The 27,600-nt window shown below is 53.8% G+C and overlaps 1 long non-coding RNA gene across 1 annotated transcript in view; it reads left to right on the top strand.

Moving 5' to 3' along the window:
• The window catches only part of LOC103663720, a 134,153-nt gene that overhangs the window by 74,664 nt on the left and 31,889 nt on the right, over positions 1–27,600 (top strand). The window contains exons 3-4 of the long non-coding RNA XR_568855.2: positions 25,331–25,373; positions 25,671–25,725. This is a non-coding gene — a long non-coding RNA (uncharacterized LOC103663720). The remainder of the gene's footprint in view (positions 1–25,330; positions 25,374–25,670; positions 25,726–27,600) is intronic.

The raw sequence follows: 27,600 nt of genomic DNA, 5'->3' as shown, positions 1-27,600 counted from the left end.
CTGGGCATTATTCCAATATTGGAAGGTATGGAGGGGCCCCAGTCCTGAGAACCCCATCCCCTACACCTTACCTGACTTGGAGGAAGAGGAGGCGGAAACCCCTGAAGTCAAGTGTTCTTCTCCTCTACACTGCCGCCCTGACCTAGACCCCTCCCTAAAGTCAGAGACCAGTGAGAATGTTCCTGGAGGCCTTGGGGAAAGCAGCAAATCCTCTCCACCTCAACCCCGGGTCCAGGCCCAGGGCTGCCATGGCAGAAGAAGGCCCAGGGAGGCAGAGGGTGTATGGGGGGAGAAACTGGGGCCTAGGTCTCACATTCCCAGAAGGGGGAAGCTATGTCTGCACAGGCGTCCCCCCAACACACTGTCTGACAGAACGAGCTGCGTCCTTGTGTCTCTATTTTTAGTCAGAACTGGAAGGAAAGGAAGTTCGGGGGCCAAGCCACCAGCCCCATCTCCTGCTGCCAGCACCCATACCACATGGTTTGGGGGGAAGGGGGTGGGAGGAGCCCCAAATCCTCAGGGAGGCAGGACAGTGCTCTCTGTCACCTGCCAGCACAGGTGCTGGGCCTGGTGGGTAAGATGAGGGGACATACTCTGGATCGGGGCTGGGGAGGAAGTGCTGCTTCCTTTCCCTGCTTGAACACCACTGCTCTGCATTAGGTCTCCCTGGCATCGTAGACTCTCCTGAAAGAGGACTTAGGCAGGGCGATGCTTTCTTTCCTTGGCTCTTTGAGTGGAGCCCCCACCCCAACGCACCCACTTCCTCTTTCAAGATTTAAACATCTTGACTTCTGTTAGGTATTTGGGGGCCTACTTTTCCCCAGTGGGGGACTTGTATGAGGCATGAGCCCCTAGTCTCTCCCCAACCCACCCCAGCAGCAGATCTGGGGGCAAAGAGCAGCGAGTTTTCCAGGGTTCCCCCCTCCCCAGCAGGAGAAGGACTCCCTGGCTTTAACCCCGCAGCTGTTGTGGCCATTCCCTGTGGGTCAGGGAAAGGCAGTTCGGGGGGCAGTGGACTGCAATGGTGAGAGCTTGGACTCTGCTGTCAGACAGACCTGAGTTCAAGTCCTGACTCTTTTACCTATGAGCTGTGTGACATTGAGGAAGTGGCTAAACCTCTCTGGATGTCTGTTTTCTTGTCTGTAAAATAGGGATAATTATAGCACCTGCCCCATAGGATTGCTAAAGATTAAATGAGATGATGTGAAAAAACACACACACAAAATACTTAACTATTAGTTAATAAAATGTTAAGAGCAGACCCAGTCCTAGACCTGAACCCCACTGTATGGCCGCTCTCAGGCTCCTGTTGCAAATACTTCCTCTCAGATCTGACTGGCTTTGTTCACCCCATTACTGCCCCCCAAAGTCCCAAGCCTCTGGCTCCCAGGCAAAAAGCAAATGTACAGCCCCCCCTCTACCTGCAGAGCTGAAAAAACTGTTCCCTCCAGCCATGGCTGCAGTTCCAAGGGCTCCACACCCCCATCATCACAGCCTCACCCGCCCCCCCCCCATGCCAAGGCAAACACACCTGGAATCCTGGTGGAGGAATGGCCTGAGGCCCCTTGGCAGGGGTGGGACTGGGGAGAGGAGGTTGAAGGGCATGTCAGACAAGACTGTCCCAGGGAAGAGAGCAGAAAGGAAGTAGTGAAGACTATGCAAATACAGAGTGAGAGTTTCTGTGGGCAGTAAACACTTTGGAGGAATCTCTGGATGAGATACATAGACAAGCGATCCATGAACTTTCTGAAAGTGTATTCCAACAGAGGATCCACAGATTCTCCAGGGGATCTAGGACCCCAAATCGGCTAAGAACCACTGTGGACTCTGGTCCAGAAGTCAGGAGATCTATGCACTGAATCTCGTCTGCTTCTCACTCCTCAGGCAACAGGCTTCCTCCTCAGTTTCCCCACCTGCTCCATGAGGAGGTTAGACTGACTGATGTCTGTGGTCCAGGTGGGTCATCCCAGGACTCTGTGAAGTCTGATGAGCAGTGACAGAGAGAATAACCAGAACTGAGGCTTGGGAAGCAGACCCCCAGGAAAGTGAGAGGGGACCCTAGCCTACCCTTCCCAGAAGCTGACTTGGTCCATCAGCCAACATGTCAGCCAGCCAGCCGACAGAAACTGAGCTGCATCCCTCCACCAACCCGGGAGGCTGTTGCCATGGCAACTTCATATTTATCCACTTTAGCTCCTAATTAAGGGGAAAAGCATATAACATATTGGATGTCAAGGAGGCTTTGTGAGCCTCAATTTAGCAGCCGTGCCTGGATGTCAACCTCAAGCGTGATTGCTGTTAATCACCTTCCAAATTACCTAGACGGGTCACAAAGGGAAAGGTCTACAGCTGTGGGGGGCAGCTGGGCCCAGGGGAGGTGAGGTGTTGGGGAGGGCAGTGGGGGAGAGCTGTTCAGTATCATGACCTAAGGGGCTGCTGTGTAAATCTTGGCTCTTAGGGTGTGTGATGATAAGGTCTGTGGGGACGGTGGCTGGGTCTGTTCCCACTGACCCTGAGTCAGGGAGCTCTACCCTGGGGACTCACAAATCAAGGCTCTTGGACCAGAGAGAGGAACTGACCAACTGATGAACCAAGAAGCACATAAGGACCATCTGTTGGCCTCTGATGTCAGAGGAAGATTGACAGATGACCAGGGCTGGTGCGTGCAGGCTGCCCTAGTAGCTGGGTGGGTGGATGACTGCCCCTTGGCAGATGGAAAGTCTGATGGGTGTCCGCTCAAGAGGAACTGACAGGGTGACTGGATTCACCAGCACCTTTGTGATCTTCCACAGGAATGCCTGGCCCCTCTACCCTGACTCAGGACCCAGGCATTCTGAGACACCAGCTTGAGCAAGCCCTGGTGGTGCTTCTTGTCTGCCATCTGAGCTGCGGCCAGAGCCACGTTCCTGGGAGAAGCTTCGTCAGGTCCCTGGGGATGTGGGAGGCAGGGAGTGGAGATAACAGAGTAAGGGTGGGAGTGGGGCCACCTGGGGGAGGATGTCAGCAGAGTGGTTAAGAGCATGAGTTATGGGGTCAAGCAGACCTACGGTAGAGTTTCGGCTTGGCTATTTACACCTGTGTGACTTTGGTCACATCACCTAAGCTCTCTGCTTTGCTTCGTCTCGTCTCTCAGACGGAGATGACGATAATTCATGCCTCGGAGGACTCTGTGAGCTTTGATGAGATGATAAATGTAAGGAGCTTAGCACGTGCCTGGCACATAGTATGTGCTTACAGCTATGTAGGCATTACCAGCAAAAGTGACAGCCCTGGAAAGGAGGGGTAGGCACAGGGTGACTGAAGGCTGGGCCTAGAGGCGGGTAAAGGAGCATTTGCCCTCTGTCCACTTTTGGTCAAGGCTCCAAGAGAAAGAACCCACAGAAGGGAACCCTGATGAAGGCAGGGGACAGGCTGGGAGCTGAGTGAGGGTGTGAGGACAATTGGAACTTGCCGGGCCCGTGTAGGATGTTTTTCAGTCTCAAGGGGGCAGTGGGAGAGGAGGTCCTCGTACTCACAGTCTCCATGTCACCTAAGGGCCAGAGAGGACCTTAGTGCAGCCTGAACCTGGGTGATCCTTAGAACTAACTGGATGATTCTACAAGATCTACTGTCTGGGTTCACCCCACATCTCCTGAATGAGAATCTCAGGGGTGGAGCGTGGGAAACTTTTTTTTCTTAAGATTTTATTTATTTATTTGAGAGAGAAAGTGAGCGAGAGAGAGAGAGAAAGAGAGAGAGCACGAATGAGGGGAGGGGAGAGGGAGACGCAGACTCCTCACTGGGGGGGTGGGGGTGGGGGGGCTTGATCCCGGGACTCTGGGATCATGACCCAAACCAAAGGCAGATGCCTGACTGAGCCACCCAGGCGCCCCGGGAAACTGGTTTTAAGAAACTCCCAGGAACTGGGCACCTGGCTGGCTCAGTTAGTTGAGCATCGAACTCTTGATTTTAGCTTAGGTCGTGATCTCAGGGTTGTGAGATCGAGCCCCACATCAGGCTCTGCGCTCAGCCTGGAGTCTGCTTGTCCCTCTCCCTCTGCCCCTCCCCCACTGCTCACTCTTTCTCTAAAATAAATAAATAAAATCTAAAAAAATAAAATAAAACCTTCCAGGAAGGACTGATAAACCAGAGGCCACTGTGGGTCGGAGCTGGCAAGAGCTAGAAGATGGGGTGGCCAAGCCCTCCTTACCTTTTAGCAGTATCAGGGTTCTGCTAAAAATTGTATTCAAAAAGAAAGAATTCTGCAGCTAAAAAGTTTAGAAAATATGTATTATGGTAATAATAATAATTATAGCTAACATTTATTGATTGTTGACTGGGAGCCAGGCACTACGATAAGTGCTTCATGTTGATTAACTCCTTTAATCTTCTCAACAGCTGTTGAGGTAGATCTTCCCATTTATACAGATCAGGAAATTGAGGTTCAGAGGGGTATGTCAAAGGTCACACAGCCTGTTAGTGGTGGATCCAGCATTTCAACCTGGGTGGTCTGAATCCACGCCTGGGCTACCTTCCCATTCTACAGTTGAGGAAACGCAAGTGCCAGAGAGGTGATGCAACTTTCTCAAGGCCCCACAGCAAGTTGGAGGCAGAGGAGGGATTAGAACCCAGGAGCTCTTCTCTTCCTCCTGCTCTCCAAGTCCACTCCTCATACACATTTTGCAGAGAAAAGTTAAGGACAGGCTGGCCTGAGGAAAGGATCTCAACTCTGTTCCCTTCTAGAGGCAGAGTCCTGGAAAGAGCAGGTGGAGTGGACAGAGATGGGAAGGTTCCTGGCTTGGAGGAGAAGGAGAAACTTTGGGACATGGTGACCATGGCCGTGGCAGCCTTGCTGGTCTGGTAGGAGGAGTTGTTGTGCCCTGGATTCCGCAGATGTGGGCTGCAGGCGTCCCGTTGAATGGGAGGCTATTAAGGGAAAATGCTTTGCAAGGAGCTGAGCAGCTGGGAGCGGAGATCATCAGAACCCTGAATGGGGGGCTTTGTCCCCTCACGGGACTGGCGGGTGCTTGCTCTCAGGGTCTGTGTCTGGGAGACTGGCTTGTCTAGAGGCCAAGGGCAGTCACTCCCAAGAAGGCTCCATTCCCTGCCCTGTCCTGTCCCAGGTCCTCTGCCCCAGCGCTGTCCCACATCCAGGGCGGCCAAGCAGTTAAGCACACGGGCCCTGGGGACTGACAGCAGGGCCACATTCTGTAGATGTGGAAACGTGGGTGTGTTGCTGAAAATCCCGGTGAAAATGGAACTGATAAGGGTATCTCTTCATAATGTTGTTGGGAAAATTGAGCAAGAACACACCGTCGATGCTTGAGTCATGCTGGCTCTGGTGCATATTCTCTCCAGCTGAGGTCTTCCTCCTCCTGGGTTCCGTCCATCTGCAGCCAGGTTGTGAACTCCTGTCCCAGGCCTCCCCCACCTCCCGAACCCTCAGCAGCCAGGCAGGGGCTCAGGATGGGTCTCCTGACCTGGATGGAGTCTGTAGGTGGAGAGAGGGAGAAGTGTCAGCTCAGGTCTGATCTCCAAAAGGAGAGCTTTGAGGACAGAATGCAAATTCCAGCCTGTGATACATTATTGCTTCGGGCCCCTCTACCACTCTGGATACTCCTGAAGCCATGCCTCTGCCTGTTCCGTCCTCCCCAGGCCTTCACCAGGTCTGTGTCCTCTGCCTGGAAAGCTTCTTCCCCAACTAACTCCTACCTGTCCTCCGGGCCGTAGCTTAGATAAGCCTGCCTTCCCTTCCACTCAGGTGTCCTGTATGCCTCCCACTCTGGTGCTGACAAGCACCCAGTCCCGTATCATCTCAGCCATGAGCTCTGTGAGGGTAGGGTCTCCCAACCTGTAGCATGGGGCCTGATCCAGAAGAGTCCATCTGTAAATATTTGTTAAGAGGAAGGTGTGAATGAGTGAATGAATGCATGAATAACTGGATTGGCCCAGTCTGGGAGAGGGGGACAGAATGTCTGGTGGGATGAAGAGAAAGAGGAATGGGTGGCTTCAGACAGGACTGTAAACAATATCAAACATTCTCTCCCCAGGAGAAGGAGCCAAGCTGACTCCTCTCTTGGGACCTGGCCTTGAAGTTAGGCCACCAGTGTCTGCAGACTTATCATCATAAGTAGTGTTTACTAAGGACCTACCGTCAGCTACTATGTGCACCATTTTATACACACATTTATCGTGTACGTCCTCATTTTTAAAGCAGCTCTGTGAGATAAGCACCGTAATTACCTTCATTTTACAAAACAGAAAACTGAGGTCCAGAGAAGTGAAGACAGCTTGCCCAGGGTCACACAGCTAACAAATGGTGGGGCTGGAAGTGCATTTAGCACCCAGGCATGGCTGTCTGATCCTAGAGCAGGAGCTCTTAACCACTAGGCTGGCTTGCCACCCCTGCTAGATGCAACGGAAGTCACCATCCCACTTCTCAGGAAGTGGAAGTTGCTGGGAAACGAAGCTGGAGAAAGTACAGACCAAACATTCAGTTAGTGTTTGGTGAGCAACCACAGTGCACGGGCCCGGCAGGAAATGCAGAGTTGGCGGCCAGCCCGGCCAGCCAGCTCCCCATCTGAGCAGACAGACAGACAGACCCCAGGAAGAGGGATGGAAGATGATAGCTGGTCTGGGGGGGTGCCAGCCCATGTGGTGGCACCAGCTGCCAATCGTCACCAGTGGCTCGAGGGTGGACAGGGTGGGTCCTGGGAACAGGGAACAGGTACACGGAGCTGTGCTTGGAGGAGCTTTCCGGAAGGCTTTGCACATTGGAGGCTTAATCATTCGGCATTTGCTGAGCTCAGATGGTGGCTTCTTGGCACTCAAGCCACTGACAGGGATGACTTCTATGCCCATCCCTAGAGAGGACATTTTTTTCTGCTTCTGAGGGCTCAGCAGAGCACTCTAACTTGCTCATCGTCTCCCAGTGGCTACAGGTTTCCAAGCTTTCACAGTGCCCTTCTCTCCTGCCAGATGGAAATGTCATCCTTTTAGCAGAGCGCAGAGCCCCCCATTCCATGGGAGGCCCGGGGGGCTGCTCTCCCTGATTGTCCAGTGGGCTGGAAGCAGCCGGCCCATTAGGCTCAGCCTTCGGCCGTGTAGAAATTACCCAGTGAGGTGTGAGGAGTGGCGGTGGTGGGGCCGCTCTACAGAGTGCTAATTTCTCACCATTCCTCTGGAGAAGCATGGCTCCTCAGCTGGGGGCACGGTCACATCCCTGCGCATGTCCTGGTGTTATCAGGCTGGTTGCTGAGAGCTGAACACCGCGTGGGCGCAGACTTCGGCACTCAGAGCTGGGACCCGGAGCCCTCTGAGAAATGGGAGGCACCACCCCACAGTTCCTTTGGCTTGGTGGCTTGGCTCAAGGTGGCAGTCCTCTAACCCACAAGCAGCCTTGTCGGGTGCCACAGGACCAAGCCAGGGGCCAGGTGTGGTGCCAGGGTGAGGGGCTGAGACCAGGTGTAACTAGGAGGTCAACTAGGGATGGAGAAAGGGCTGGGTCAGATGAGAGGCAACTACTGGAAAAGCAGGCAGAGCGGGGCAGGGACCCCCATTCCTGGAGGTGGAAACTAGAATGAGGATGCATGGGGCAGCGGTGGGGTTGAGGGGGTTGGTAGTGGAGGTAGGCGGGGGAATGGAGTTGGAGATGGGACTGGGATTGTTATCACCGTTAGGGGAAGAATTCGGGGTGTACCTTGGCTTGATGTAGATGCCAGGGAACAGGATTGGTGGCCAAGTTGTAGTCAGGATGAGGGTTGGGGTGAGGGTTGGAGATGAGGTGAAGGTCAGTAGGTCTGCTGTTAGTGTGAGAGCTGACATTTGGCTCAGGATTAGATTGGGAAAGGGTGGGAGCCAAGTTTTCTGTTCACTAGCCAACGTGTGCACTTTCTCAGTAGGTGGAAAACCCAAAGTGGGAAGACTGGGGCTGTCTTAGAACTTACCTGCCATTGACCACCCATCTCATCCACTTACCTCCACCTTCCCACCCTTACCCTCATCTCCTTAAATTCCCAGCTCTTGCTCCTGGGCAAAGGCAAGGCTGACACACTGTCTCCTCCCTGATCACAGCAGATGGGACTGAGGACTGTGCCGTGTCCTTTTGCAAGCAGCTGCTTTATTGCAGAGACCTCTGGCTTCGAGAACAGAGCTAGACCCAAGGCATTCTGGGTAGGGCTCCATCAGCTGGGTCCTCATCTTAGGGGTGAGTGGGGACATGGAGCGCCCCCTCCCATGCCTTCCTGGTCTTGGCCAGGGCCCCGACCTCTCTCTTCCTTTCTGCAGAGGCTCCAGCCCCTGCATGCCCCCTCTCGCATCTCAGGATGACAACCTGACATCCTCGGGCTCTGAGTGCCGGGGTCAGGCTTTTAAAGCTGTCATTGGGGAGACCATGGCCCCTCTCCTACTCGTTCCCCTGCCCCAATGTCCCTTCATGCAGAAACAGGCATCAGGGCATGAAACAGAGGACGACTGTGGCACTGTGATGCCTTTTAAATGCAGGCAATTAGTGGCTAAATAAAATATAGAGCAAGCCTCTCTGCCTGCTTCTGGCAGGAACTACTGAAAGCTGCATGGCTTAGGGACCCCAGGAATGGACTGGGGGAACAGAAGACCATAGTCCCAGTCTTCTGCTCTGGAGCTTTTTGCTGGGACAAGGTTGCAGAGAAGAGGGGCTCGAAGACTCTTAATAGACTCCTCAGCCTCCTTAGAGGATTGGGGAGTGCAGGGAAGCTGTGGGGTTCTTGAGGGAGCCGAGGGAGAGGCCAACAGAACAGCAAGAAGCAGAGGTCAGTGGTCTTGGAGGTGACAAACCTGGATTTGCACCCTGGCTCGGCCACTTCCCAGCTGGGTGACAAGGGCAGGCTGCTCACTCTTTCCAAGCCTCGGTTGCCTTGGCTATAAAACGGGGATGATAATAGTCATACCAACCTCTCAGCAATGTTGCTAGATTTAAATGAGGTCATAAATGTTCCACACCCCCCAAAAAGAGGCCTCCCATACCGGAGAAAGGTTGCGGCCAGAAAGGGGTAGCGATACTGCTGAGAGGTCCTGCATGGGTGGGAGCACAGGCCCTGGAAGGGAACTGGGAACCCAGCGAAGGCTGAGCAGATCCCACTCCTGGGCTCTTTCCTCACTGATGCCCCCCTCAGGCGTTCTGGAGAGAAACAGGTGATTAGACTCAGACCATTGGAGATGAAAGAGGAAGAACTTAGACCTAGTCACTGTGTAAGTGCCACGTTTAATCCTCCTCTACTACTACTGTCCTACTGGGATGTCATGTGTAGATACCCACCTGGGTGACCCACTTAATGTCCTGGAGCCTCAGTTTCCCCTGTAGTATGGCTTTAACAATAGCATGTTCCTTGACCCTAGCCTTTATAACAAATGCACTATCCTCACAGAATTCTGGCACCTTCTTTCCTTCACCCATTGGTCTCTCCCATACTGCTCCCATGCTGAGCAGAGCCCTCACAGGGGTGCTTCTCAGGGGATGGGGCAGAGTCATGAAGCAGCTCAGCAGATGGCAGCTAGGGGGACAGAAGGGGCTGGGCCAGGAGCTGGGATGGCCAGTCACTTCGCTCCTGCTCCCACGTGGACCCCCATCCTGAAGCTCCAGCTCAGTCCTTTTCTTTAAATAAAAGCAATGACATCATCCTTGTTCTTAGCTGCGGAGCTAGAAGGAGGTGATCTGAGATACTGCAGAGGAGAAGCAAGAGATGCTGGGGCTGGGGATGGGAAAACCAAGGGGCAGATGAAGGACAGATACCAAGGACCCCCTGGGAGCACCTGTATGTGTCTCCTGGGGTCCGCCCACATGTATGTGTTGGGAAAACTGCCAAGTCACAAAATGTTAGAGCAGAGATGAAACCACACGGTACTGCTAGAAAAGCAGAGGCTCATAGATTATGTGGTGGAGTCAGACAGATCTAGACAAGGCCCTTTACGTTTATGAGGCTCAGTTTTCTCATCTATAAAATGGGAGTACCACTGGGGTTGGCCTTGCAAGCATTTTGCATGAAAGGATTAGAAGGGATAATTGATGTAAACATCTGGCATATAGTAGGTGCTCAAATAAATGGTGGCTATCATGAATGTGATTGGGCAGAAGCAATGCTGTCGGCAAATGACCATTGGGCTAGCATTAGGAGGCCTCCCTTGGGATCAGCCCAACTCTTCCCACCAGAGCTCCTGGGTCTGGGCTCTGCCAGGTGAGGGGCTTCATGGTCCTCATTTTATCTTTGGACTCACCTGCCAGCAGCTTTCCTCCAGTCCTGGGGGGCCTGGGAACCACTTCTGCTCCTTCTCTCCAGCTATAGCCCTAGATCCTTCTGTGGAAGTCATGGGTTCTGTTTTCCCTCAACATCTCTGAGGCCTCGCCTCGGGGTTTGCTCGGGCTCCTGGCCGCATCTGAGCTCTCACTCCTGGGTGACAGTTCCTGTTCCCTCTTGGGGTCCCTTCTCTTCCCCACCCCCATTTGCTGTGCCTCCCTGTCCTTTTGCTCATCTGCTCCCTTCTCTCTGCATTCCCTCCTCAGGCCTTCTCTATTTCTCTTCTTGTTTCAATCTCTTGGATGTCTGTCTCTATTCAGTCTCTGGGCCTGCCTCTTCCCTGTTTTCCTCCTCTGTCCCTGTCTCTGATATGAACTCTCTTGCTGCCTCTCTCTGCCAATCTCAACGTCTTTCTCCATCTCATCTTTTTTCTGCTCCCTAACCAGTGAGTCCCAGCCTTGAACAAAGGCCCAAGGGGCCAGGTCAGGCCAGTTATCCAGAAGGGAAGGGCCCCCCCAGTCCTCTTCCCCAGCCCGTGTGGAGTGCAGTCCTGGCTCTCTCTGCTTCCTGAGCACGGGTGTGTGTGGGCCGAGGGCAGAAGGCCCATCTTGCCTGTCATCTGGAGAGACGTGTGTGCAAATGTTAGCTCTATGGCTCTGATTCAGCTCCCGGGCGGCTGGCTGCAGAGCACGATGACGGAAGGGGGTGATGGGGACCCGAAAAAGGGAGCTGAGCTGGAGATGGAGTCCTGGGACTTTCACAGAGGACCTGGGCGGGATAATGGAGGGGGGTGGGGGTCCCCGGATGCAAGGATGTGGACTAGATGGGGTGAAAGGGAAGAGGTTCCAGTGAAGGGCAGGGATAGGAGAAGAGGGTATTGAGGGGATGAAGGAAACTCTGGGTGGGGTGGAGGGGATCTGGGGTAGAGTTAGAGGACATTGGCTAAGGACTTGGGGATGGTAAATGTGGGTAAAGGGGCTATGGGATGGATCAGGAACCGGATGCCGTGAAAGGCCATGGGATGGGGCTACCTGGGGCATCCCCTTGCCTGCCCCTCACCTTGGCACCCCCTGCCAGACCTCTCTGCCCCTGTTGCTCCTTTGCAGCTTCCAGCCCTCAGCTCTCAGTCTCTAGGCTTGCCCATCTCTCCTCTCCCTGAAGCAGTTTTGAGCTGCTAATGGCCTTTTCTGTATAGATCCTCTCAACACTTTGGTCTGTTCCTGAGGCTGGACAAACTGTATTTCAAGGCCGACCCTGCAGAGATCTGTCTGTCTGCCTGTCTGTCTGGTCCAGAAAGAAGAGCTCCCACCCCCCCTTGCCCAGTTCTGATAGAATCACCAAATGGCTTGAGGAGTCCATGGCGGTTCCTGAGCCTGGGGTCTGCAAGCTGTGGGTTCTGCTTGTGAGGCTGAGAGCAGGGACAGAGTCACCAGCACATCAGAGGCCGTGCTGCCGGGACCTCAGGAGGTGCCCAGGGCCTGTGTGTGTCCAGGCCACAGAAAGCACATGCAGTCCACTTGGGGCCAAACTCACTGGCCACTTCTCTTCCCCAGGGCCTTCGTCCCATGTCTGTAGCCACAGGGGCCTGGAGGGGGCCACTAAAGGATTTGGAGACAGGAGGTCAATTTCAAAATATAGCATGATAGTAATATTGGCAAAAGCTGTCTCTTACTGGGCGCTTACTCTGTGCTGGCCTATGGGGAAGCTCTGTAAGTGTTTAATTCAAAGAAAATCTTCACAACTATCTAGGAGGTGAACATTATTTTTATCCCCACTCCCCAGAGAAAGAAACTGAGGCTCAGCTATGTTAAGTCACCTGCCTGTATTCACACCGTGGCCATGTGCTTCCACAGCTTGTGCTTTGAACCCCTGCAGACCCCCCACCCCCCGCAGACAGCTCATGCTGCGGGACCCTGGGAGGTGGGAGGGATGGATCTGGGTGCTCCTGGCTCTCCCCCCAAGGCCTGGGACAGACTTCCAGAGAGTAAGAAGCACTTCCAGTCCCACATGGACCTAAGGATGCCCCTGCCTCCACCAACACCCTCCGAAAGCCGTTAATTGGTTACGCTTGTAGCCAATGGGGGGGGGGTGACCTAAATTTAGGCTACCTTCCTGGGCTGTGGATGGGAACATGGTGAGGGGGCCAGTGAGGGGCTGGCCAGGGTCCACTTGTGTCTCATTGGCCCTGTCCTACAAGCAGCAGGACCCCCTGGCAGGCTGTGGAGGTGCACAAAGACCACCCCCCCGTCTCTGTGTGGGTGCACTGGGCTGCTGTGTTCCTGTGGCGCCGGTGGGTGCGTGACGATGGCAGCTCCCACCCGGCAGAGCGGCAGAGCCGTGAACAGAAGGGGCGAGCTGCCGGCAGCTTTAAATAGATCCTGGCTGTATCTCACTTGCTGAAGCCCCACCCCCCCAAGTCTGGCTGCCCCAGGGAGGGACTGCGTGAGCCCCAGAAATGAGGCCAAGACAGAGGGGCTCCGCCCCCCCCAAATCAGAAACACCCTCTCCTCATGGAAATGCCTGCCAAACACCACCTGTTCATCACTATGCCTAAGAGGCACAGCCCACTTTTTGTCTTGGGGGTCCAGGAAATCTCTTAAGGGACTGTGTACTGTCAGGGGACAGGCTCTGTCTGGGCCTGTATCTTGGCTGCAGGGACACAGCAGGCAGATTTTCATTCAGGCCCTCCCTTAAGGCGGCCGGGGGTGGGGGGGGTGGGGGCTGTGTGCATTGGTCCCACCCCTGTGACTCTAAGAAGCAGCTTGCCACCCCCTGCTCCTGAGAGAAGTCAGTGTTGACCTCCTTGCTCATCAGCTCACCTCCTCACTTTAACCTACACCTGTCTACACTCTACACACAGACCTTGAAAATCTGACCCTGCAGCCATCTCCCTCATCGCTCAATACCTGCCCCCCCACCGCCGTCACTTCAGCCATCGGACCTTCCTTCTGCTCCCCAAACATGCCCAGCTCATTCCTACCTCAGGACCTTTGTAGCTGCTGTTCCCTTCCCCCTGGGAGTGCTGTTGTGTGAGAAATGCTCCTCTTCGGTTACATGTGAGTGATTGGCTGATGAGCCCCTGTCTAGCCCACCAGACAATGAGCTCCAGAAGACAGGGACTATGTATTCTTTCTACTTATTATTGATCCCTAGGGCCCCACACAGTGCCTATGACAGAGAAAGGGCTCAGTAAGTATTTGTAGATAGAGAACCTGACCAAACCCTCCGTGTAGGCAAGCAGCCTCGTGGGCCAGGAAAAAGAGCACTGGACATAGAGTCTGCAGCTCGGGCCTCAAGCCCCTGCTCAGCCACTGCCGGTGCTGGCACAACCTCGGAGCACTTTCTCCCTTCTGGGCCTCAGTCTGCTTGAGTGCATGGAAGAAAGTGGCTCTGAGCCTGAATGGTGGCCTCTTCTTCTGCAGCCTCAGAGCCAGAATGGAGCAGAATGCTTGCAGGTCCCTAGGGAAACCCCCTATAAATCTGCCTCCCCACAGGGGCCTGGAGGAGGGCGGTGGCAGAGACTTGGCCCAGAGCTTGTAAGAGGCAGCACATGACTCAGCCCTGGGAAGGAGGCATCCATCACCCTGGGCAGGCAGCAAGGGGAGAGAAGCAGGGGAGGGACAGCGTGGGAGTGAGGGAGTGAGGGAAGGAGGAGGCGGCTCTCGGCCCCTCTGCTCCTTCTACCACTTCTCAGGCCTGGGACCCATTAGCAGACATGGGGGACTCTAAGCACAGAGAGGGGGAAACCTGAGAAGAAAGCAGAGTGGGATGAGGGGTGGGGGGTCAAATTCTATGAAACCACGCAGGATATAGAAGATGTGGCCCTGAACTACTTGTAAATCCTGAGACTAATTACACAAATTCCTCCCCAGATCCACTTATCTGGCTTCTTCTCAGCTCAAATGTCATTTCAACAGAGAGGCCTTCCCAGATCAGCCATCTGTCCCCCACCCTTCCATCACCTCTTTATTGTCCTCAGAGCTCCATGACTCTTTGGAATCACTGTAATGATTTGTCTCCTGCCTTATGGTCATCTCCCCACAGCCTCCTGGGATGTGGGCTCCCTGAGGATGGCAGCCTCCCTATCTTGCGCACTGTTTTCCCACTAAGGCCTAGAACAGCGCCTGGCACAGAGCTACCGCTTATGATGTGCCGGGAAATATTTTAAAGATTTTATTATTTTTTATTTGACAGTGAGAGAGCACAAGCAGGGGGAATGGCAGAGGGAGAGGAAGAGGGAGAAGCAGGCTCCCTGCTGAGTAGGGAGCCCGGGGCTTCATCCCAGGACACTGGGATCATGACCTGAGTGGAAGGCAGACACTTAACCGACTGAGCCACCCAGGCGCCCCAGCTGGAAACCATTTTAGATGACTTATATTATTCCATCATGTCCTGATCTTTGAAAGAGGCAATAAAATTATTTCTCATTTTTCAGATGGAAACACTAAAGACAGAAAGATAAGTGACTTGTTCAAAGGTCACACAGCTAGAAAGTGGTAGAGCCCCTATTTGGACCCAAGTCTGTTTGACCACAAAGCTCAGAATATTTCGAATGTGGGAGCAAAAGGGCTGTTGGAAACAGTGGGGGCGGGGGGTGGGGGAGGAGTGTTAACCCAAACCTCCCAAGTTACTGATAAAGAAATGTTAGCCCAGAACAAGGAGATCCCTTCTGAAGTTAGAGTTACTTAATTTAGGATTTCTAAAGGGAAGTCCTGCTTGACACAGCTGCTGTCCAACTTCGGGAATTTGTTACCCTCAAGGGGTCTTCGCAAGCTGAAAATAGAAAGGAGTTCAGAAAGGGTTGCATGGAATTAATGGATGACGGGTCCCCAGTGGTAATTAAAGGAAGTGAGAGATGCTGGGGTTCGGGCTTAGACATATGAGGTCAGCATCACTGCTGGGGACTGCCATGGTCTCCACCAAATGGGTCCCGGGTGCTCCAGCAGAGAGAGCAGCAGGCGGGGAAGCGCGGGGAACCTACATGATCTCAACTTCCCAACTTCCTCTGGCAGGATTTGGCCAATGCCTCCCCCTGCCCCCTTCTTTCTACCTCCCCCACCCCATATCCCCAGGCCCAGCTGGGCTGTTAGGGGCTGGGTGTCTTGGCTTGCTGACTCACTCACCTGCCCAAGATGGGCAATTTGCATATGTTCTGGTTTTCTGAGTGTTTTGTTACCTTTTTTTTTTTTTAAAGAAAAAGCTATTTTTGCAAGGTCTTCATTACTTCCTAATTATTCATACTCCTTCCATTTGTTTGCCTTGTTAAATACAAAACTCAACAAGCAGCTTACTTTTTCATTTGTTTCAGATTCTTAATGGATCTCATGCCCACATCCCTTTCTTCAGGTTAGCCTAGGGTGGGAGAGGCCCCCATGCCCCCCTCCTCCCTGAGCACTGGGCATCCCCAGTCCTTAGTGACTTTCCTCCATCCTGCCCCCATAGATGCCTATGGGATCACCGCTCTCATTATCCTGCTGCCAGGACCTCCCCACATCTCCTTCCCTTCTCTCGTCCACCCGTCCACCCGGAGTGTCTCCCTTCTCTTCTCTTGCCCCTCCCCCTCCCCCTCTACCTTCCTCCCTTACTCCTCTCAGACTGCCCACCCTCCCGCGGTTTCCTACTCTCTGCTTCCCCTATTTCTTCCTTATGCCCTGTCCTTCCCCACCCCCATCTTTACCCTCCCCTTCCCATCCCTTCCCTCTCCTCCCCCTGCAATGCCTTCATGCCCCAGAGCTACCCTAAGAACTTCCAGGGTTCACCCCACCCCACCTCCCACTCCCCCTTTTTGAAACACAAAATATTTGGGCCGAGCTCCAAATTCTGCTGCATCACTGGCTGCTCCTGAGGGTGGGTACTGCCTCTCTTGGCTCTCAGCTGATAATTCATTTCCCCCCAGCCTTGCATAGACCTCCTTAAACTGCTTAATCCCTGAAAATTCACTTCCTTGAAGCCCAACAGCAATGGCTCCTGGAGGGGCGGAGTGGGGAAAGGTCCCTAGGACTCCAAGTCCCCAGAGTAGTGGAGCCAGGATTGGGTCCTTCTTTGAGCCACTTTGAGGTATCAGGACTGAGGCCAGCAACTCTCAGCAGGTCCCGCTCCCAACCTACTTTACTGGAGGCTGTGGCAGGGACAGTGGGCCTCACTTAGCCCCCTCAGCTTCCCCAGGCAGGGGGTCCTGTGGCCACCCAGGAAGTGAGCAGCCCTGGGGTTCCTTGGGTGGCATAGGCATCGGGTTTCTCCCTGGGCCTTTGGCGGGGACAGCGGTTGAAATGCTCACACAGACACCTTACACGTATGTACATGTGGCCCCCACAGCCCACGCGCCCATTCACAGGTCTCTACACTCTCTACACATTAGAGCAGGGCATCTCACAGTTGGGTGCTCCAGAGCCATCCAAAAAGCTCATTAGAGCCCCAGGCTCCACATCTGGAGCCATTTCTGATTCAGTAGGTCTGAGGTGGGGCTTAAGAAGGCGCACTTTAAGCTGCTGCCACTGCTGGTCTGCGTAGCGCTCTTTGAGAACCACTGCTCTAGGGATGTCCACAAGCGCACACACAAGAGGGCACACATTCACGCCCAGAAGCTTGTGCCAAACAGCAAGGGCGAGGCAGCTGGGAGAACCAGAAGCTAGGAGCTGAGCCCGGGGATCACTTGGCTCAAGAACACCGATTCCCAGGGTCACTCTCTCTCACCGTCTCTTGGCTCTTGCTCTTTCTCCATCAGTCTCTGCATTCCTGCACGTCTCTCCCCCAGTCCCCCCACTCTCCGTCCCTGCAGCATCCTAGCACCAGCTAGGCCCTGCAGGCTCCACGCGGCTGCCCAGCAACTCTGCACACATGAGCTCATCCATCTCCATCACCCTACAAGTGAGTGGCAGGCAGGTGAGAGAAGAAGATTACAGAAGAACAGCCTCAGCTCCCCACTCACAGGGAGCTCGCTCACCATGAGAACGCAGCCAATTATTCCCCCCGTTCTGGGGAGTAATCATTAATGCCACCGGAAATTCTAAACAAGCGATTAAATCATTACTGCGGAAGGCAGAGTGAGCTTGTGCCACCATTAAGCGTCCCTGGTACTGTTGGTCTGGGGAAGACTTACCTGGAAGGGGGGGAAGACAGGGAGAGATAGGAATTTTCTCACCCCTGCAGCCAGTCTGGCAGGGGCCAGCCCCAAAACCACTGTCCTCACTCTAGGCTGCACACCCAACTACTAGCCCCCGAACTCTGACACCACCACCCCCCCCCGATGATGGAGGCTCTCTTCCAGGAGGCTGATGAATCTATTCATTTAAGGACAAATATTTACTGAGCACCTACTGTGTTCCAGGCAGTATTCTAGGACCTTCGGAGATACTGGTAAATAAGACAGATGAGGTCCCTGTCCTCATGGAGTTCATAGTCTAGTGGGGAAGGCACACATTCAAAAAATTACTAAGAAAATAATCCCAAATTGTGGCAAGTGCTGAGGAGCAAATAAACAGGATGGTGGGCGTTTGAGTGGAGCATCTACTTGGAGGACCTCGCAGGCCACCCACACTCTAACAGACAGGATTGGCCTGCAGTCTGTGCCCATCTCTTGGGCCTGCAGATCATGTTTTGTATGAACATCTGCGACATCTGAGCAGCCCTCTTCCTACTCTGAGTCCCCACCATGCTATCTTTGGAAAGAACACGAGTATCTTATAACAGCTACTGTTTTTGAGCACTTACTATGTGCCAGGCATTGCACGAAGCAACTGATGGTCATTACATCATTTCACCTGCAGAACAGTGACAATGTTGTGAAGTGGGTGTTTTTAATCCCCATTTGACAGACAAGGAAAGGGAGACCTGGCAGGTTTGAGCCACTTGGCAAAGACACACAGGAGGTAACTGGGAGGTTGAACTGAGGTCTGTCCGAGTCCTGAGCAGAGGCATTTAACCCCCGCCGCATCCTACCTCCCAGGAGAAACATGAGAGGTCAGTGTGGGCTTTGCAGGATCGATTTCAGGCCTGAGAGACCTCGAAGCCTGGGGTCCCTGTGGACATGGAGCTATGCTGGGCTGGCTACTGGTTACTAAATTATAAGAGGAAGGGGCTCACCTTCCACATCTCCAAAATGCAGCCCAGAGGCAGGAAGCAGTTATGGCCAGCTATAGGATCTCACTAGCCCAGGGACTTTAGGACAGTCCCCTTTGGCTTCCCAGCCATGGGTCTCTATCATGGAGAGACCATGGATCCTACCTCCTGGCTGCCCCCAGACTCCTGCAGTCTTGGGGGAGGGGGGCCCTTTCTTCAGGCCCACCAACCTCCCGAACCTGTGGCCAGGCCACACTCCCCAGGGCTGGTGGGGCAGCCAGAGGCAGACAGGACCAGAGCCTGGGTCTGTGGTGACTAATCGGCTGGTGCTTGGGAGGCCCTGGTGAATTATTCACACAGATTCTGTGAATTATTCAAGTTGTTATTATTTATTTTTTTAGATGAGCCTGCAGCAGAGCCTCCAGGCCCATGTTCAAAGGATGACATAACTCCTGACTCTTGATCGCCTGTGTCTGTGGAGAATGAGTCAGGCTTCTCTCCAGCCTCACCCAGGAGTGCTAAAGAGCAGGCTGAGGGCAGGGAGCTGCTGCCTTCAGGGCAGACTCCTGCAGAGCCCCAATCCTAACCCCAATTATAGAATTATTAGTTACCGCTTCCTGGGTTTCACTATGCTCTGGCACTGGGCTTTCCATGTTCAGGCTCAAGTGAACACCACAACCACCCTAGGGAGACTGTTATAACCCCATTTTAGAGATGATGGAACTGAAGGTCAGCAATGCGAGGTCCCTTGTCCAAGGTCACCAGTTAGTAATTGGGATTCTAGCCCAGGGCGTGGACTCTAAACCCAGGGGCTGCCACGGTGCCTATATGCCAGTGGGTGTTGTGCCTGCCCCGGTCCCAACCAAACCCCTGTGCTGTCCTAACTGCACCCCCACTGCCACCCCAGGCTTCAAACCTTGCTGAGGGCAGGCCACGCCCCCTGCCTCCAATGCTCTCCAAGGAGCCTTCCGCATCTCCATGGCAACAGGATCCTGAGCAGCCAGAGCTGAGTACCTGTGAGGAGCGGAGGTGGCCTTTGCCTGCGGAGCCCCCCAGGTTTACCAGGCTCTGAGCAAGTGTGACTCAGGGTCCCCCAGCCACCCCCCAGTTTCATCACACGCCCCCTCCAGCTCCAGACACGGAGCACTCTTCCCTCACAGAGCTCTCACAGCAAAAGCCACCCAGCCTCCCTGCCTCCTTCAGCTAACTCTCCTGCTGCCTCACCTCCATCCCTCAAGCTGCGGCCTCAGTCCTTGTCCCTGAGGAATCTCCTTTCCCCTCCTCCCATAGCTGCCATCTGGAGGAGACACAGCAGGCACAGTAGACATGTGGACTCAGCCCTGGGGACATACTGAGGGCTACTTGTCAAGGTGACCAGAGTCTCAAGGAGACATCCACCTGTCCTGGAGGGACATCTTTATCTTCCTACCACCTCATTCATTCATTCATTCATTCATTCACTCATTCATTCCATAAATACTTATTGGATGTCCACTGTGTGGCAGCTACAGTTCCGGGTGCTCAGGAAGTGGCCAAGAGCAGCAGGGCCTCTGGGTAGGGGCCTTTCCCCTCCTGGTGTAGGCTGGGCCCCTCTCCCAGGACCTGCCTCTCCTGATGTGAAGGAAACAAAACCACAGGCAGCCTGGATTGCAGCCTGGCTCTACTAGACCCTGGCCCTCTGGGTGACATTGGGCCAGCAGCTCCCCGCCTCTGCCTCCCCCCCACTTTTTTAAAAAAGATTTTATTTATTTGAGAGAGAGAACACATGGGGGGGAGCATGGGGTAGGTGCGGCGCAGAGGGAGAAGCAGACTACCCGCTGAGCAGGGAGCCCGACCCAATCCCCAGGCCCTGGGATCATCATGACCTGAGCCGAAGGCAGACACTTAACCAACTGAGGCACCCAAGCACCCTACCTTTCCCCTTTTTAAAAGAAGGGAGTGGGACCAGAATCTGCTTTCTAAGGCCTCGCCAGCCCTGCTTTTCTCAGGTGTCAGTAACTCAATAACAAGGACAACATCATCATTTCTATCCCACAGCTGTGAAAGTCAGAGCTCTAGGCCTGCTTCATCTCAGGTGGACTTAATAGTTGTTCTCTTCCTGGCTCTGTGCGTTTTAAAGGGGAGTCTTGGGATGGCTCTGCTGATTTTCATTGCCAGAGAGCCTTGGGAGCTGGGGAGGAAAGGAAACAAATGATTGTAGAATGCCTGTGCTTTCCTTGCAAATGTTCCACATGAATCTGTGTGGAGACGGATGTGATTATTCCCATTTTACAGACCACGACACTAGGACCCAGGCCACACAGCCGGTAAGTAGCAGGGCCAGGATGTGAACTCCCGTCCACTCAGGGCCCTGCTCCTGCTGCCACACTGGCTGTATCTCCAGCTTCAGCCAGGCCCTGGGGCCGGAGTGCAGCTTCCTCTCGCAGAGCCTGTGCGGGAGCTGGGGAGGAAGACCTTTGCACTGAGACTACCCCTAGGGGGTTGGGGGTTGCCGATTTCCACCTTCTCCACCAGAGAGGAGACCCTTGGGCCCAGCTATGCCGAGTCATCCGGGGACCAGGAAATCCAGGTTCATATTTACCCCAAGGCAGCCGCCTCGGCAGGTTTGTGGCTGTACCTCCCCAGTTTGGGGCTGTTTTATCTCAAAGCACCTGCCTGGGAGGCAGGTGAAAAGGGGCCACAGAGCTGGGGGCCATCCTGTGTCCTTGGGCACCCACACCTGTAGCCCAGTCCATAATCTCATGGCGGCAGGGGAAACTCTCTCCACTTCAGCCAGCCTGGCCCTTTAACCCTGGGTCCTCTGATTACCAGCGTCTGAATCCAGGGCTTGTTAACACTGCCAAGCTGTATATTCCTACAGACCTCCAGAACTGGCGGGGAATGCGTTCCCCCCCGCCCCCCTGGGAAGGAATGTGTGTGGCACAGGTCATCTCCAAGCTTCTCCCTCCAGTTCAGAAGTGCTGGGCGGAGCCTCAAAGCCTGGGCTCTGGAACAAACCTGAGTTTGAATGCTGGGGCTGACAGGCGGCCTTGGGCACCTACTTCATCTCTCTGACCTCTGTTTACCTGTTTGCAAACTAGGGATGATACAGGGGGTTGTGAGGATTACACCAGATGACTTAGAGTGTTCAGGAAAGGCCACTCAGGACGAATGTGAATGTCGCACCCTTCCCTCCCCCTCCTCTCTGAGCTGAGGCTGGGCCTGGGGCTGCAGCTCTGGGAGGACTGAACTGGTCCAGCAGGTTCTTGGGGCCTCACAGCTGCAGTGTATCTGATGGCAGTTTCTAAATAGAACTCACCTTCAAACCCCAGTCACCTGTCCCTGTTGACCCCTTAAGGCTTCAGGAGGAAGCCATCTTTCACAGTGAGGTGCTGGGGCCCCTGCTGGAGCCCCTGAAGTCACAGTCAGAACTGCTTGGTGGTTTCAGGGGCAGAAGATTCGGGGTGGTGACCTGGGGCCTCGGAGTGACCGCCGTCCACCCTGGGGAGCTCCCTTCAGGGAGAACCTGCTTCTCGGCAGTTTGCAACTCCTCACGCCCCTCACCCATCCCTGGCTGAGGCCAGGCAGTGCTACAGTTCTTTCTACAGATAACAGACCCCTGGCTTAGTCTTTAGCCTGGCTTAGTCTTTAGCCTAAAGCCACAGAGCTGGTAAGTGGAGGAGCTGGGATGTGAACCCAGAGCTGCATGATGCCCGAGTCTGTTTATGCTCGAATGTGATACTACCTCCCTCAATCATCGTCATCATCATGGTTTCCTGAGTGCTGGGTGAGGGCTGGGGTCTGAGCTAAGCCCTCTACAGGCTTTTTCTCATTTAACTTTCCCAATAGCCCTCTGAGATGGATTCTGTTAGTGTTCTTATCTTACAGAGAAGGAAACTGCCACTCAGAAAGGCTAAGGCTCTCAGTTACCGAGCTTGGCTCTTTGCCTGTTGTATCTGGGGTCCTGGGAAAGCACCCCTCCCTACTTAATCTTCCAGGATTGTTCTTCACCTCCAAGGCACCCCCGCCTCACTACTACCCGCCTGTGTCTCTACCCTTCCTTCTATTTGAGGGACTTCTGACCCAACCCGTGTCCACATCGTGGTCGTTCTGACCCTGAGCGCAGAGTGTAGAGGTGTGCCCCCACCCCCAATTCCAAACAGCCTACTGCCCCTCCTGCTTCCATGTCCCCTAGGAATTCGCCCCTAATTGCATCTCAGGCTGGGAGGCTATTAGCCTGTGATTGCTTCCCCAGCGCCTGCCTCTCCCCCTGGGTACCCACTATCAGCTTTCCCAGGGGGGCTTAAGATGACGTAAATTGCAAGTCCAAGGCCTGGCCGGCTTGGCTCCCCAGCACCCCTGTCACCCAGTTCTAAGTGGGCTCCTCCCTAGGGAGCTGTGTCCCCTCACTGTGGGACAGCAGGAAGGAGTTCCCCACCAGTCAAGCACACACACCCGTAAGTGTTGCTGCTGGGGGGATCCTCAGACTGAACCCTCTCCCCATTGCCTGCTCCTGTGCACTCCTGATCTGCCTGCCCCCCACCCCGGACCCCGAGCCACCCTAGGAGGGCAAGAGCTCAGTAGTTAGAACACCTGAGTTCTTTTCCTGGCTCAGACACACTCTTTGTGACCCTGGACAAGTCCTTTCCATTGTCTGGGCCTCAAAAATAGGAGGTTTATCTTGGTGATCTCTAACTGGCTTCTAGACTGAAAGGTAATACCGTTTTGCTAACTCCTGGAGTTTTTCTTCCACTATTATCTAATCAGTGCTAGTCATGGGGCCAGGCGTTAAGGATTCTAGAAAGGCAAGTTCCCGCCCTCACAGAGCTTGCAGCCTTGACAGGGAACGGGCCAGACAGTTACTATACAGAGTGATCAGAGCTGGGACAAGGGAACCACAGGCTATGGGGGTCGGGGAGGGAGGCCCTGGGGCCCAACGGTGGAATCTTTTCTAGCTTAGAGGGGTGGTCTGAGAAAATTTGCTTCAGGATTTCAGAGACCTAAAGAATGAGGAAGAAGGATAGGGTGTGGGGCTAGACCAAAAAAGGGAACAAGAGTGGGAGGAAACCTAGAGGCTTTAAGGGGAAGGAAGGTCAATGCAGAGGCCAGAAGGGTGGACAGAGGTCCTGTCAGTCATGTTTGAAAGTTTGGCCTTGACTCTGAGGACACTGAGGAGCTGTAGAAAGATTTAGGGCCAGGGGCTGATATAGCTGCCATACAAAGGAAAGATTGGGGGCCAGAGGTGAGGGCTGGCGACCTTCCAGGAGGCTCCTAACCAACTGTCTTACCTCCCCTACAATTGGAAAAAACCTCTCCTGTCTCCGGTACAAAGGGAAGCAAGACTTTCCTCCTTCCTCAACTTTTTCCCCAAATAGTCTCCCTCTCCCCCAGAACACACACACACACACACACACACACACACACACAGCCAGACCTGCTATATATCCCCTCAGGGGGAAGGTCAGAGGTTGGGGACGCACCAGACTCACCAGAGCCGTGAACCCTAGGAAGGAGCTAGAAGGGAAGGTGTCTGAAAATCTAATGACCAGCTGAAGCTCCAGGAAGGAGGACCTTCTGTCACTGACAGCACAGCAGTACCCCTGCCCTGTCACCTAGGGTGAACCACTGCCTGAGCCAGGGAGACTGAAGCTGGGAGTATCTTCTTTTCCCCTGTAGTCCCTCTTTCCCCTCTTCCTGTGCCTGCTCCTCTTCTGGACGCTCAAGGGCCCTGCCTCCCATCCTCCCATTCCCCTGGGCTCATCCTGGAGCGTGGAACACTGTGTGTGTGTGTGTGTGTGTGTGCGTGTGTGTGCGTGCACGCACATGTGCACAGATGCAGGCTAGAGGGTGTGATGTGTGTTTGTGAAGCACAAGGGAGGTGCCATTAGCCCTGCCATGGGGCCACCACCAGGAAGAATGCCTAAGGGCTGCTCAAGTCTCGAAAGGGATTTCTGGAGGATTCAGAGATTAGAGAATTAAACTTCAGGCAGCAGCCTCTGTTGAGCCTGGAATCCTTGTGGCCCCAGCTGCATAAAGCATTGAGTTGGGCCAGGCCGGGGTGACCTGCTCTGAGGCTAGTCTCCCTCAGGCATCTTCCTAGATAGGGACCTGGGCCACATAAATCCCCCACCCGGGGCCCAGACATGCAGGGTGCCATTCTCCCCTTGGTCCTTGTGCTTCTACTAGCCCCCACCCCCAGCAGGTGGGGGTGCTCAAACCACACCCCAGCCACCCATCATCTCCAACCCCCTGACTGTCCCACCGTGCCGGCCCTGAGCAGGATTGCCTCTGTAATGCACATTTCCACATTTCTCCATTGCCACAGCCTTCCCTGGCCCAGGCCCCATCCACATTCTTGCTCATCTCCCCATGTGGGTCCTTGTCTTGCTCCCATCTGGTTCCCACACTGCAGCCAGATAGATGTTTCTCTAAGAAAACTCAGGTCACTCCTTTTCTCAGTGTCCTTTAGTGGCTTCACATTGCCCTCAGGATAAAAACCAAACTCCCCCTCATGGCTCACAAGGTCAGATTCACCCAGCTGGCCTCTGCTCCTGATGGCCCCTCAGCACCACTGTGGAAGGAGCACTCAGTTAGGAGCTCTCACTTCCTGGCCTTTGCCCTGACAGTTTCCACCCTCAGTCCCTCCTACATACCATCTCCATGCAAACTGCTCCTCATTCCTCAGCTCTCAATACAAGTCAGCTCCTGCTAGACCCTCGGATCTCACAGAGGCACCCCCTTTGGGTTCTCATAGCCCCCCGGAACTTTGGCTATCATAGCTCCGACCACACTGTACCGGAAAGGCCTGTTTAACATCCTCATAAGCCACACTTCACTGTATCCATAAGCACTCCTTGTATTCCAACTGGATGAAGGGAGGAACAAGGTGAGAGAAAGGATGGTGGGTACCACATTGCAGGATTCAAGTGCGAAAGACTCTATAACCACTGGTATGCTTGTAACAATAGCGGCAGCTCTTATTTGCCCCGTGCCCACTCCATACCAGGCACTGTGCTAATAAACATCTCCTTTCCTTTCCCCAGTGACCTTGAGAGGAGCATTACTGCTATCATCCCCATTTTACAGGTAAGGAAACTGAAGCACAGATAAATTAAGTTATCCAAGGTCATACAGGCGGAAGATGGTATAGGCTAAACTTTCCTAAATGCTAGGATAGGGGGTCACTCAGCAGTCCTGAAGAAGAGCTCACCAGAGCCGCCCTCCTACCCGCCACACCAGGAGAAGTTCTGCTTCCCCAGCCATGGAGTATGAAGTTCCTGAGTCCCTAGGGGAAAATGTGTCAGCCCATTCTGGAACATTCCCAGAGGTGTAAAAGAAGCCAACCCCTCATGACACCACTGTTCCCATTCACATCTCTTTCAGAAGCAGGAGAAGTCTAGGAAGTCTGGAGCACATCCCCTCATCATCAGGGCAGAAGGTAAGGTGCTGAATTTAATAGCAAAGTAAATTTGGCTTGAGAGGAAATGAGATTTCTTGGTCAAGGTGAGTGTGTCTGGGAGAGCCAGGAATGGGATGAAGTGGGGAGGATGGGGGCATTTTGGGGGGGCTGCAAAATGGGGGAGTGCAGATCTGGAATTATTAGAATGTTGATTATGTCCTCTTGATTGTTAATGAAATTCTTCACCTTGGATTTCTGGACCAGGGGGAAAGCTCCCAGAGCTCATTTTCCTGCTGATGAGAGCAAGAGAGAGGGCAGGAGGGGCCAGAAGCCTCTCGGCTTAGGCGGAAATTAAATTCCACCTAAACAAATGGGACTGAACAAGACCAGCCACTGCCATTTGGAGGCAGAGTCTTGGACTGACCCAAGGTCCCCCGTGGAAATGGGATGGAGACTCCTGGGTGACGAGTGGCCCAGGGGCCCCACTCACGCAGCAGAGTGTAGCTCCCAGAATAACAATTGCTAACATTATTGAGCACCATCCGTGTAGCCCAAGCTAAAGAATGGACATGTATTGTGCCGCTGAATTCTAACAACCCTTGGGGGTAGGTCCTATGATTATACCCATTTTGTAGATGAGGACACTGAGGCACAAAAAGGACAAAACCTTGTCCAAGGTCCTGTAGAAGGTAAATGGAGGCACCAGGCACCAGCCCAGGCAGTCTGACACCAGTGCCTGTCCTGAGAGCTGCAGGATGTCCAACTCTACACGTTCTTTACTATCTTGCGGAGCCTCAGCTGCCCCATCTATAATATGCAGCCAATCATAGTTGTCACCATAAAGGGCTGTTGTTGGGAGTCAGTGAAATTAAAATAATTAAATTAAGAACGAGTCACCCCAGGAATAGTATTCCCTTTGGCGCCTTGCTCCTGACATGGGGAGGTGTCCCTTCTTATCCAGCTAACTGAGCACCCATGATGTGTAGGCACTGTTGTAGGCACAGGGGATGTAGCTGTGAACAAAATGGACAAAGTCCCCACCCTGTGGAGCTGACATTTAGAGAGGGGAGGTAGACCGCAAGCAAGGTACATAAGTACATTATAACCTATGTTAGAAATGAGAAATGCCATAGAACACAAGCAAGCAGCAACGCGAGGACAGGGGTGCTGGTGGGGGAGGACTGCAGTGCAAATAGGGTGGTCAGAGAAGGCCTCGCAGAGAAAGTGACTTGGAGCAAAGACTCAAAAGGAGTGAAGGAGTGAGCAAACACATAGATGGGGGAAGAGCATTCCAGGGAGAGGGAACGGCAAGTACAAAGTGCGAAGGCACTGCGGTGGGACCCTAGCCAGCAAGTTCCTGGAACAGCAAGCAGGCCGGAGTAACCGGGTTAGCAAAGGTAAAGCAGTAGGAATTAGAGCCACAACTTAGTGGGGAGATTGTAGGGCCTCGTGGGCCTTTGTAAGAACTAGCTTTTGTCGGAGTGAGACAAGAATCCACCAGAGGGTTTTAGGCATGACGTGATTTATGTTTTAAAGGTCTCACTCTGGCTGTGGTGTTGAGAACAGAGGATAGGGGGTTGAGGACAAAAGCAGAGACAAGAGGTAGCAGGCAGCTGCAGTAATCCAGGAGGCTTAGTGGAGGGGTTGGCAGTGGACCTGGTGGGAGGAGGTCTGACTCAGGATGTATCGCAGAGGTAAGCCGATGGGATGAGCTGATGGACCAAATGTAGGGGCATGTGGGGAAGAGGGCGATCACAGATGATTCCAAGGGTTTTGCCTTCTCTGTCTCTAAATTCCCTAAAGATGATCTCCTCTTTAATGTCCAGCTCCATCCTCCTGAGTCCCCTGAAACGCCCTCAGCTTGTGGGGCTTTATTTAACGCCTGCTACTTCCCACCCCTGTCTCTTTGCATTG

Source organism: Ursus maritimus, unplaced genomic scaffold (assembly GCF_017311325.1).
Source record: "Ursus maritimus isolate PB19 unplaced genomic scaffold, ASM1731132v1 scaffold_5, whole genome shotgun sequence".
In the NCBI taxonomy this organism is placed as follows: Eukaryota; Metazoa; Chordata; class Mammalia; order Carnivora; family Ursidae; genus Ursus; species Ursus maritimus.
This window is presented reverse-complemented; position numbering and strand designations above follow the sequence as displayed.